Source organism: Suncus etruscus, chromosome 17 (assembly GCF_024139225.1).
Source record: "Suncus etruscus isolate mSunEtr1 chromosome 17, mSunEtr1.pri.cur, whole genome shotgun sequence".
NCBI classification, from domain to species: domain Eukaryota; kingdom Metazoa; phylum Chordata; class Mammalia; order Eulipotyphla; family Soricidae; genus Suncus; species Suncus etruscus.
The window spans coordinates 70526269-70536754 of NC_064864.1; the positions used below are offsets into that span (position 1 = coordinate 70526269).

The 10486-nt window shown below is 47.9% G+C and overlaps 1 pseudogene; it reads right to left on the minus strand.

Annotated features, from left to right (window-relative positions):
- Positions 1 to 6181: 6181 nt before the first annotated feature.
- On the minus strand, positions 6182 to 6311 carry LOC125995166 (uncharacterized; annotated as a pseudogene).
- Positions 6312 to 10486: the final 4175 nt, after the last annotated feature.

A 10486-nucleotide genomic window follows, 5' to 3' on the forward strand; every position in this document is an offset into this window, starting at 1 on the left:
GAGCAAAGAAGCAACGAGGTGCCCATCAGCTGCGGCCCAGCACAAGTGCCCCGGAGTCCAGAGCTCCGAGACACCCTCCAGGGCAGGCCTGGCTCCCGGGTTGGACCCCCGGGACCCCCCTCGCGGAGTTCCAAGCAGAGCCCCGGCCCACCCAGGCCCGACCCGCCGCTCACCCAGAACGCCCGGGACGGTCCCCCGGTCCAAGTCGGGGCAGTGCTCACGATCGCCCGCCTCCCGCAGTCCCAGAGGCCGGCTGGCCCCAGCCCGCAGCGTCCCCGATCGCCCCGACCCCGGCCCCGACCCCGACCCCGACGAGCGCCGCGTTGACGGCCGCGCGTCCCGATCCGTCTCCGCCGCGTCGCGATTCAAATCCAAACGGGGATTCAAACTTGGCGCTCAGTGCTGTGATTGGGCGGGCCGCGACGGCCGGCCAATGAGAAGGCTTCGGGGGCGTTTCGGGGCGTGGCCTCGGCGGGCGCGGGCGGACGCAAGAGGCGCGCGCGCGCGGTGTTTGTCTGAGCGCAGGCGGCCCCGAGTTGGGCAGACCCAGCCCGGAGTCTCTTTGACCGCCTCTTCCTTCCGCAAAGGGCCAACTGCGCACGCGCACAAGAGTGCTCCCGGGTTGAAGGACTGCAAAAGGTGCCAGGAGCTCTTGGTCCTGAACCTTTTAACTCAATCAAGCAGCTTCTGTGTCTCTGGCTCGGTGACAAGTCAAATGCAAGCGATGGACGGAGCCGCGTGGATTGACTGAGCACCCTTTCTGATTTTACTTTCCTTCCTGATTACCTTTTACACACCCGAACCTAACCCTGATCATTGTTTTATATTTACAATGTTTTGCAATGGAAGGACGGGGGGTCTTTTTTTTTTTTTTTTTTTAAATCCTACACAGTACAAAAATTGGTGAATTAAAAATAAGGACCTCACTCAGGACCTTATTCTTGGGGCATCCCCTTTATGGGCTTTTTTGTTTGCTTTTTGCTTGGGAGTCACTCCTGTGGTGATCAGGGCTGACTCCTGGCTCTATGCTCCAGGATTTCCTGGTTCTGAGCTCAGGGTTTACTCCTGGTTCTGAGCTCAGGGTTTACTCCAGGCTCTGTGCTCAGGGCTCATTCCTGGCTATGTGCTCAGGGATTACTCCTGGTTCTGTGCTCAGGGCTCATTCCAGACTCTCTGCTCAGGGCTAACTCCTGGCTCTGCTCAAGGCTCTCTCCTGGCTCTGTGCTCACGGCTGACTCTTAAAGTTTCTGGAGTGGACCATATGTAGTGCTGGAGATTGAACCGAGGTTGGCCATACAAAGGCAAGTGCCCTGTACTATGTACAGCTCCAGCCCAGGTCGGGAGTTTTTGTGGTCCGAGTGCTGGGAGCCCTAAGGCGCCTCCTGCCACCTTGTCCCCTTCAGTACCCTCAGTTCTGCAGACCTAGAACCCTGGCATTCTTCATCAAGAGCTGTATTTGTGGCGGGGCCCCTGGACATCTCTCAGATTCTTTTGGTGGCTTCAGGAGACCAAACCTGGTCTGTAAGCGCCTCATGCCTCCTCAGCTCTCTCTTTAGCTCTGGAGTGAGGGTGCAGGCTGACAAGGGCAGGGCTGAGGAGACATCTTGGCTTCCGGGAGGAAAACCCAGTTTCCAACACACGAACAGAAGTGGCGTCCAGCAGCGTTCTCATTGGTTTTAGATCTGGCTTTAGAAACCAACATTTGATCACTTTTTGCCATAATTCAGGTTTCCAATGCTTTGTCAATTTTATAATGTGTGTTTCATGTTAACATTGTTTAGAAGCCCACTCTCCCCCCCCCCCAAAAAAAAAAGTCTTTATTTTTCAGTTTCAGAAGCCAGTACTCTGTGTTTCCATAGTTGGTTATTTGGAAGGCACATATATTTAAAAGGAGGGGAAAATTATAGTGGTTCTGGGCAATACTGCTTTTGTGTAATGAACATTCAAGATCTGTGTCTGCAGAAGTCGTTTTCGTTTTCTTTCTCAGGCTTTCCCTGAGGATGGTAATACACTTTCCGCAGTCCCCTTGGGCAAATATCACATTGGGATTCCTGCTTCCCTGTGCTGAACATTTGTTGAAGTTGCTGCCTAAGTTGTTCTTAAGACACTAGATTCCGCAATGGCATCTCTCCTCTTGCAAAGAGAGTAGGTAGGAATTGAACTTCCATCTCCCAAGTCCCAGTGGCCCCTTCCTCTCCCCTAGGAGAAGGGTTTGCTCAGGGTCTGCTAAGCTGGGTCAAACCAGCTTAATTACCAGCCTTCAGATTCTCATGATCATTTCTGCAAGCAGAGACGATGGCTCCCAATTGAATTTTCAAAGGACAGACAAGATGGCACGTGTTTCCTGACCTAGTTGAGCTCCCTGGCTTTTTTGACAACAGCTTTTTGTGCAGTTAGGCCTCATTAGCTATTAATGTCTTGGAATTTTATGCGTCAGTTTGTTGAACAAATAATTAAATTCCTATCCTGCAGAGTTAGTGGAATTTTAAATATCAGTCACAAAGCCCGGAAAATTTGTAAGTCACTTTTTGGCCTTCTTGGGCATGTACGTGCACAGAATCAAATTCTCTGGCTGCCCGAGAGCAAGTGAGCTAAGTATGACTGGCATGCACAGTGGTGGGCAGAGGTGCCAGGACTGAGAAAGAAGTCTCCTTTCTAAAGACCCCTGAAACTCCCAGAACAGGGTAGCTAGAGTATAAAATGGGCAAATAAAGATGGGAGGAATTTATCATGCGGGAGACATTTGATCAGTGTCCATGCTGGCTTCAGCACAGGGAGTTGGGTGGTCCCAGCATTTCTGCAACTAAATGAGGGGGCAAGACCGAGCCATTCCTCTCAGATGCTGCCACAAGCTGAAGCCCCCAAGAGCACTGGCCGGAAGGAAGCTGCTCCCTGGACATACATTCTTTCCTGCTCAGGACTCGAGTGTCTCACACACTCAGACACCTTTAGGGCCGGTTTGTAGAGGATGCCTCATGCCCCAGTTACGGAGGGATTGGAGCATGTGAGTCTGGAAGCAGATGCCTACACAGGAAAGAATCCACACAGGTTAGGAAGATAAAATAGGTTCAGGAATTTCCACCACAAGCTGTCTGCAAACAGGCAAAAGGTACCGGCAGGCAAACAGGCAAGCTGTGGGTAGTTGGGGCCAAAACCGGAAGAAGTCTCTCTGCCCTAAGATCTTTATAGAGAAGAGCAGAACCACCCCCATGGGTGGAGAACAGGTAGGAGTGGGGGCCAATCCAGAGGTGCTTTCCACTTGGATGGGACAAGCACATGCAAAGAAGAAATTTCCTGAATAGGTTGAAAACCTAAGACTCTAACACTGGTTATTCCTGATTTCTGGGGTTCCAGGGAAAGAGGGTCTTTATCAGAGTGGCTCATGGATCCTTCCTGCATATAGTAAAGGTCCTTGAGGGTTGAGAGGTTTCCAGAAAGGAGCTTTGAGAATCAGGTTCTTGGAAAGCGAAGGGGAAGATGGTTGAATTTGGTTGAATTTAGGGTTTTCTTTTTTTTTCTTTCTTTTTTTTTTTTTTTTTTTTTGAGGGGGGAGTTAGTTTTTTTTGGCTATACCCAGTGGCCCTTAGTGGTTACTCCTGGCTCTGTGCTCAGAAATCGCTCCTGGCAGGCTCTGGGTCCCCCATAAGGGATACCAGGGATCAAACCCAGGTTCGACCCTGGTGGGCTTCGTGCAAAGCAAATGCCCTATCATTGTGCAATCACTCCATCCCTGAATTTAGAGTTTTTTACTTGAAGTGCTTAGCAAGGAAGCCCAACACTTGGGGGTGGGGGTGGGGCAAGTGATAGCACAGCAGGGAGGGTGTTTACCTTTCATGTGGTTAATCCCCATTTCATAGGGTACCCCCAAGCACCACCAGGAATGACCCCTGAATGCAGAGCCAAGAGTAACCCCTGAGCACTACTGGTTGTGTTTCAAAAACAAACCAAGGCAAAAATAAGCGTAATCTGATCAATATTCAGATTATCAGTTAGGCAAGTTTCTTCTCTCTGTATAGTTTTTGTAGTTAAAAAAATTATTTTAGGGCCATAAAAATAGTACAGCGGGGAGGGTGCTTGCCTTACACCTGGTCAACCCAAGTTCAATCTCTAGCATCCTATATGGTTCCCTGAGTCTGCCAGGAGTGATTTCTGAGCACAGTCAGAAGTAACCCCTGAGTATACAGGGTATGGCCCAAAAACAAAAATTAAAAACCCACCTTTTTATTTAGATACATGATTTATGTATGTATGTATTTTTAGGTATATATGTTTATTTAGGTATTTATTTGTTTATTTAGGTATGGTAGATGATCCTAGAATTCTACATATATTGCTATCACTGATAAAATCCTCATTAAAGTATAGCTGAAATTTAGCTCTTGAAACATTGGGAATTTCTGGAAGAGGAAAGGACGTTTTCTTTGAGATGGACTTGTCTTGTATGGCAAGCTTGTTTCTTGATGTGTTGAAAAGCAAATGATGGACCAGACTGGGACACTGAGCACAGCAAATTGAGCACAACAAAAAGCAGTGACAAGTCCCTGGATGATATCTAGGTGGCCAGGACCATAGCTGGCCAAGACAGAAGCTCTGAGACAGGAAAGGTGCAGAGAAACACCAAAGGATCTGTCATCTGAGCCAACTGAGCCAACTGGATAGTAGCTGCGCCTGATAGACCCAAAACTTCAAACATCAGGTGCTGAAATTCTTGTGTTCTCACCTGCCCCCGAAGAGCCCTCCTTGAGAGAAAGGGTCAGGGGTGGTTTCCACAGTTACTGCAATAAGAGAGAAATCTCAATGCGAGATACTGGCCAACTATGTCAGCACTTTTAATGCTTGTGCTCGGTCCTTGCAGCACTAACGCTCAATTTTTTTTTTTGTTTGTTTTTTGTTTTTGGGTCACATCCGGCAGTGCTCAGGGGTTACTCCTGGCTCTACACTCAGAAATCGCTCCTGGCAGGCAAACACCTTACCTCCATGCTATCTCTCCGGCCCAAGGCACAAATCTTATGTGGCTTTCTTTTCTTGTCTTGTTACAGAATCTACTCTGGGGAGCCTTGGAAGAAGTTTAGGATTTTCTCATGGATTCTTGAACTCTCCTGTTACCCCTCCCAAAGCAAAATGCTAATCTTACCTGATAGTCAGAGCAGCCCACAGCTGGGAGGAGTTTGGTTGGTGACTTAAGGGGTTGCCTGAGGGGTAGAAGGAAGAGAGATTCAGTGACAGAGGATCAGCAAGAAGACCTAGGAGGAGGATGTGAGACACACGTTGGGTATAGAGAGGCTGTTTAGCTTAGAAGATATGTGAGATACGCACGCCCATGGTGGTTAGGGCCTTAATAAAGCTTCATGTCTCCTGAAATCTACTGACTGGCTGTGGGTCATTTCCTCGCCATCACCCAGATCCATTAGGCCGGAGGGGCTACAGGCACCATCCATCCAACTCCATGCCACATCAAGGACTATATGATTAATATTTAATACAACATCCCCTGCCCCCTCCCCCATGCATGACTTGCTCAACTTGGGGACTGTGCAGTGTCAGGATCAAGTCTTTTTGTTTTTGTTTTTGGGTCACACCAGTGATACACAGGTGTTACTCCTGGCTATGCACTCAGAAAATCGATTCTGGCTTGGGGGACCATATGGGACACTGGGAATCAAAAAGGGTCCCTCCTGGTTCGACTGCATGCAAGGCAAACACCCTACCACTGTGCTATATCCCTCTGGCCCCACACAAGCTTTTTCTGGGCTCTGCTATAAATGGAACCCCAGGCTCCATAACTAGGATCTGGCAAGACATGGATCTGGAAGCAAACATCTATGCAGGAAATAATCCACATATTGAAAAGGTGTAAGAATGGGTCCAGAAATTCCAACACTAAAGCCAGGAATCCCACCACACAAGCCTTCTGCTCCTACGAAGGAAAGCTTAGTGGGAGGTCGGAGGAATGAGCCTCTTCCTTTCTTTTGTTTTTGTTTTTGTTTTTTTTTTTGGGGGGGGGTCACACCCGGCTATGCTCAGGGGTTACTTCTGGCTCTACTCTCAGAAATCACTCCTGGCAGGCTCAGGGGATCATATGGGATGCCGGGATTCAAACCAACATCTTTCTGCATGCAAGGCAAATGCCCTAACTCCATGCTATCTCTCTGGCCCCTTCTCTTTCTTTCTTTTTTCTTTTTTATTATTCAGTAGAGTTTCCCACATTTGGGGAAATGGCAGGGGTCACCACACCAGGAAGTACAATGGGTGAGCCTCGCCTTGGGGAAACCACCTTCATGATCATGGTATCTTCCCTGCCACGTAAGTATTTCTCTTCCTTTCTTAAACCCAGAATTTTATTTGCAAGAATCAGGCCACACCTTAGGGTAGAGAAGGAATACCAAGTGGGGAATGATTCAGTAATTCCATCACCAGGTCACATTTTAGGATGGAGCATAAATATTGATTAGGGTGGACCAGTAATCCAACACTACCGTTTCCTCTACTTACCTGGTCAGGAGCTGAGGGTTTTCAAGCAAAGAAAAGCTGAGCAATGGAGCCAGAGAGATAGCACAGCAGTAAGGCATTTGCCTTGCATGTGGCCTACCCAGGATGGACCCAGTTCAATTCTTGGCATCCCATATGGTCCCCAAGCTTGCTAGGACCGATTTCTGAGTGTAGAGCCAGGAGTAACCCCTGGATATCGCTGGGTGTGGCCCAAAGACCAATCAATCACTTAATCAATAAACTGCTTAAAAATAAAAAAGGGTCCTAGAGATGGCATGGAGGTAGGGCATTTGCCTTGCATGCAGAAGATTGGTGGTTCGAATCCCAGCATTCCATATGGTCCCAGAACCTGCCAAGAGCAATTTCTGAGCATAGAGCCAGGAGTGACCCTGAGCACTGCCAAGTGTGACCCCAAAAACCAAAAACCAAAAAAAAAAAAAAAAAAAAAAAAAAAGAAAAGAAAAAGAAAAACTGAGTAATATTGCTTCCCTAGAAACCAGTGTTTGGAGGAGGCAGGGTGCTGGAGTGGGCTGGGGTACAGGCCAGAAACAGGAAGACAGTCAAATAAAGGAAGTGAGGAAGTCAACAAGCCCCTGGTTGCTTTATGTATGTAGCCAGTCAAAGAGATTGGGCCAGAAAAAGTTGTTCTTATTTCAAAGACCCTCACATGAAGGGATTCAAATGGGTTCAAAAGGGGAGTAAGATGTTCTCTTTTAGATTTAGCACCTTTTCTGAGCTCTGGTGTTCTTTTTATTCTATTTGTAGTCATCCTATTCTATTACAGCCCAGGTGCTAGTTCCATATCAGTACATGTGTTACATTAAATTATAGCTGCCCAATAATATCTTTCTTGTGAAAAGGACAGATAAGAGAGACAGAGTTCAGAGATAACTAAACCATGAGTCCATGAAACCTAACACAGCTACATAAAATACCTTTGAGTATAGAACCATTGGCAGGGCTCGGAGCAATAGTACTGTGGGCAGGATGCTTGCTTTGCACACGATTGACCGGGGCTTGATTCCCGGCATCCTAAGTCAGAAGAAGTGAGCATAGAGCCAGAGGTAAGCCCAAAGCAAGGCAGGTGTGTTCCAAAATCAAATAGATAAGAGATCTGTTATCAAACATATTAATTTATTTAATACATGTTCAATCTTAATTTACCTATTAAAACAAAAAATGTTAATGTTTGGTATAGTGCTATGAAGTGGTTGAAAATATGATCAGAAGCAAAAAGCAGGGTGGAAATAGTTGTATACAACATGCTCTGTCTAAAATGGGCTTGTGAAATGTGTATTTTTTTTTCTTATACACATAGCAGTAGAAATGCTGGAAAGATAGGCTGCATGCAGCCAAGGGGAGGAAGGGTGCAGAGAGAGGCTATATTTCTGTGACACTGTCTTCCAGTGGACTGACTCTCCTGCAGCTTGGGGATCACACCCAGATCTGAGCTGGGGATGAGGGTGTGTCTCCTTGTGTTGATTGGCAGTGCCAGACCTAGAGCCTGGGTTTCCTGCATATACGGCCCCAGGCTTGACTGTTAAATCACATTAATAGTATATCAACTTAAACATATAAACAAAACTAGTTTTGGGTTTTTTGAAGTAGAGAAACCTGACTGAAACGAAAATGAAACTCAGTGTAAAATCTGTCGGAAGCAGCCACCGAAGTACGGAAGTGGATGATGGTTGAGAAACACACGTCATTATTTCTGTTGGTTCATTCCTTTGCTGTTGCCTCCTTGCTTTGGGAACTATTTGGTCCAGATAGGGGTGTGGAACCTCCCATCACTCCCATCTCTCCCCTGGGGCCAACTCTCTCCCTCTTCATCCTCCTATGCTCTGGTCCCCTCCACTTTGCTGGTAGAACCTTTGGTTTGTTTTTGTCTTGCTTTGCTTTGCTTCTCTTTGTTCTATAGGTGAGAGGCACCATTTGGGACGTCTGTCTCTAACTTACCTCATTACTTCCAATGCTCTCTAGTTCCAACCACTGCTTCCTAGGACTGTGATTCTTCTTTACCCTTGCGCCATGCACCCAAGCTTAGCTTACCTTTTCATGTGACCAGATCCCCTCAGCTTGCCCTGGTCACCGGTGTATAGTCTGTAATGTAGACAGAGCTTGTAATGTGCGCTTAGATCTTGGAAGCAGAAAAACAAGTCCCTTCACTGGGGCATTTGGAGTGAAGCTTCCCTCAGGAGAAAGCAGTAGTTTTGGGCAGTTGGGGCCAGGCTCAGTGGCACCCCTTGCAGGAAGGGGTGTCCATTTGTTTTTGCCCAGGAGTTCTGGGCTAGCCTGCACTCTGTCCATTGGACATCCACACCAGATTTGGTAAACTCTGGGAGAGGGGACCACTAGCCTGCCCAAAGACAGGTGACCCTGCCTGGGATGGATGCAAAACTGATAATCCAGCAGATTCCAAGTACTGCAACAGTGGCCTGTGGGCTCATTGGTCTGAACCTGGGATCACAATAATTAGAGCACAGTATATGAGTGTTGATCTTCACCCCAGGGCAAAGGGAAGCAGGGTGAAGTCTGAGTAGAGGGTCACATTGCTTCACCAAGCAGAAGGGAGGTCCTGACCCTGGATTTGGATTGGGAATGATGTCCCCTCCACAGAGGGCAGGCTTGCTCTGGGCCAGACACTGAGGCTTCTGGGAGGGCAGGTCCTGGTCCCAGGTTCTGTTGAGTTGGGAGAGGGGTGGAAAGAGCTTGCAGGCTGATATGGAGAGCGTACCCCTTATCAGTTCCTCCAGATGTACCCTGGGGGCCTCACCCAGCTGTGGGAATACCAAGGGTATTTGTATAAGAGGGTTTCTTGGGAGAAAGAGAGAAGGGGGAGAAGAAGGGAATTGTGGAAGCTGTTGAACTTGAACCATCAGTCACTGGATTCCTTGGGGTCACGGAAGGGGAAATGAGTGGGGGACCACTGGAGAGGATGATGAGAGGGACCCACAGCTCTTGGAAAAAGTGGCTGGAATCAGTTTCAAATTTGGTTCCTGAGATCTCACTGGCCATAAACAGCCTTTTGTGCCAGTGAGTCTTTTGGGGGTGGGTAGTGGGCTCACCCAGCAGTGCTCAGGACTTACTCCTGTGGATTGAACTCATGTCACCTGTTTTTAATCTATCCCTCCACCCACTCTCCTCTCTCTCCTGCCCCAGAGAATTTTATCTCCTACAACTTAAAGGAGTAGAAGAATTTTATCTCCTACTGTAGTATATGAAAAAGTTTCCATAAGATTATTCTTGGAATTGTTGTATATAAAAGTATTTCCTTAGGATTGTTCTGTGACTATTGCCCCACCTAGCCCTTCCAGGTGGGGCGCTGTGGAGTTGGGAATAAATAGCTTGATGGACAGGGGAGAGGGGTCCTTTTTCGAAAGCTGCCGGCTGCAGGAGGATTCTCTCGCTCTCTTTGCCCAATCTTTTACACCCTATCCTTCTTGTCTGTGTGGATTATTATTTGCTGCGGATAAATAGTACCAAGATCTCCCCCCGAAAGGGGACAAGGGGATGGGAAGTAATTTCTCATTCTGGGGACTGTTCTTGGATTCACAAATACCCAGCAAAGTTAACAGCGAACTGGGATGGCATCCACTTCCATCCAGCCCCATCATTAATTATTTGATTCTACATCCTACAACTTTGAAGTCCCTGTGCTTGACTTGATCATGAGGGCTCGTCTCCCTTTCCAGGGAACCTGGTTCCCAGTCGAACAGAAGATTACTTATGGAACAGGTACCAGGCTGGTGGTGTCCCAGGTTCCTGTAACAAACCACGGAGCCAGTGTCATCAGGGTCCAGACTAATGGGTCTGACAAAAATGCCCTCTCTCCTTAGTGACACATCCTGAACTCGCAGTTTAAAATAACTACAGCAGGGACCAGAGCAATAGCACAGCAGGAAGGGTGCCTGCCTTGCATGGCATCTATCCGGGTTCTATCCCCGGCATCCCATAGGGTCCCCTGAGTCTGCCCCTGAACACTGCCCGGTGTGGCTCA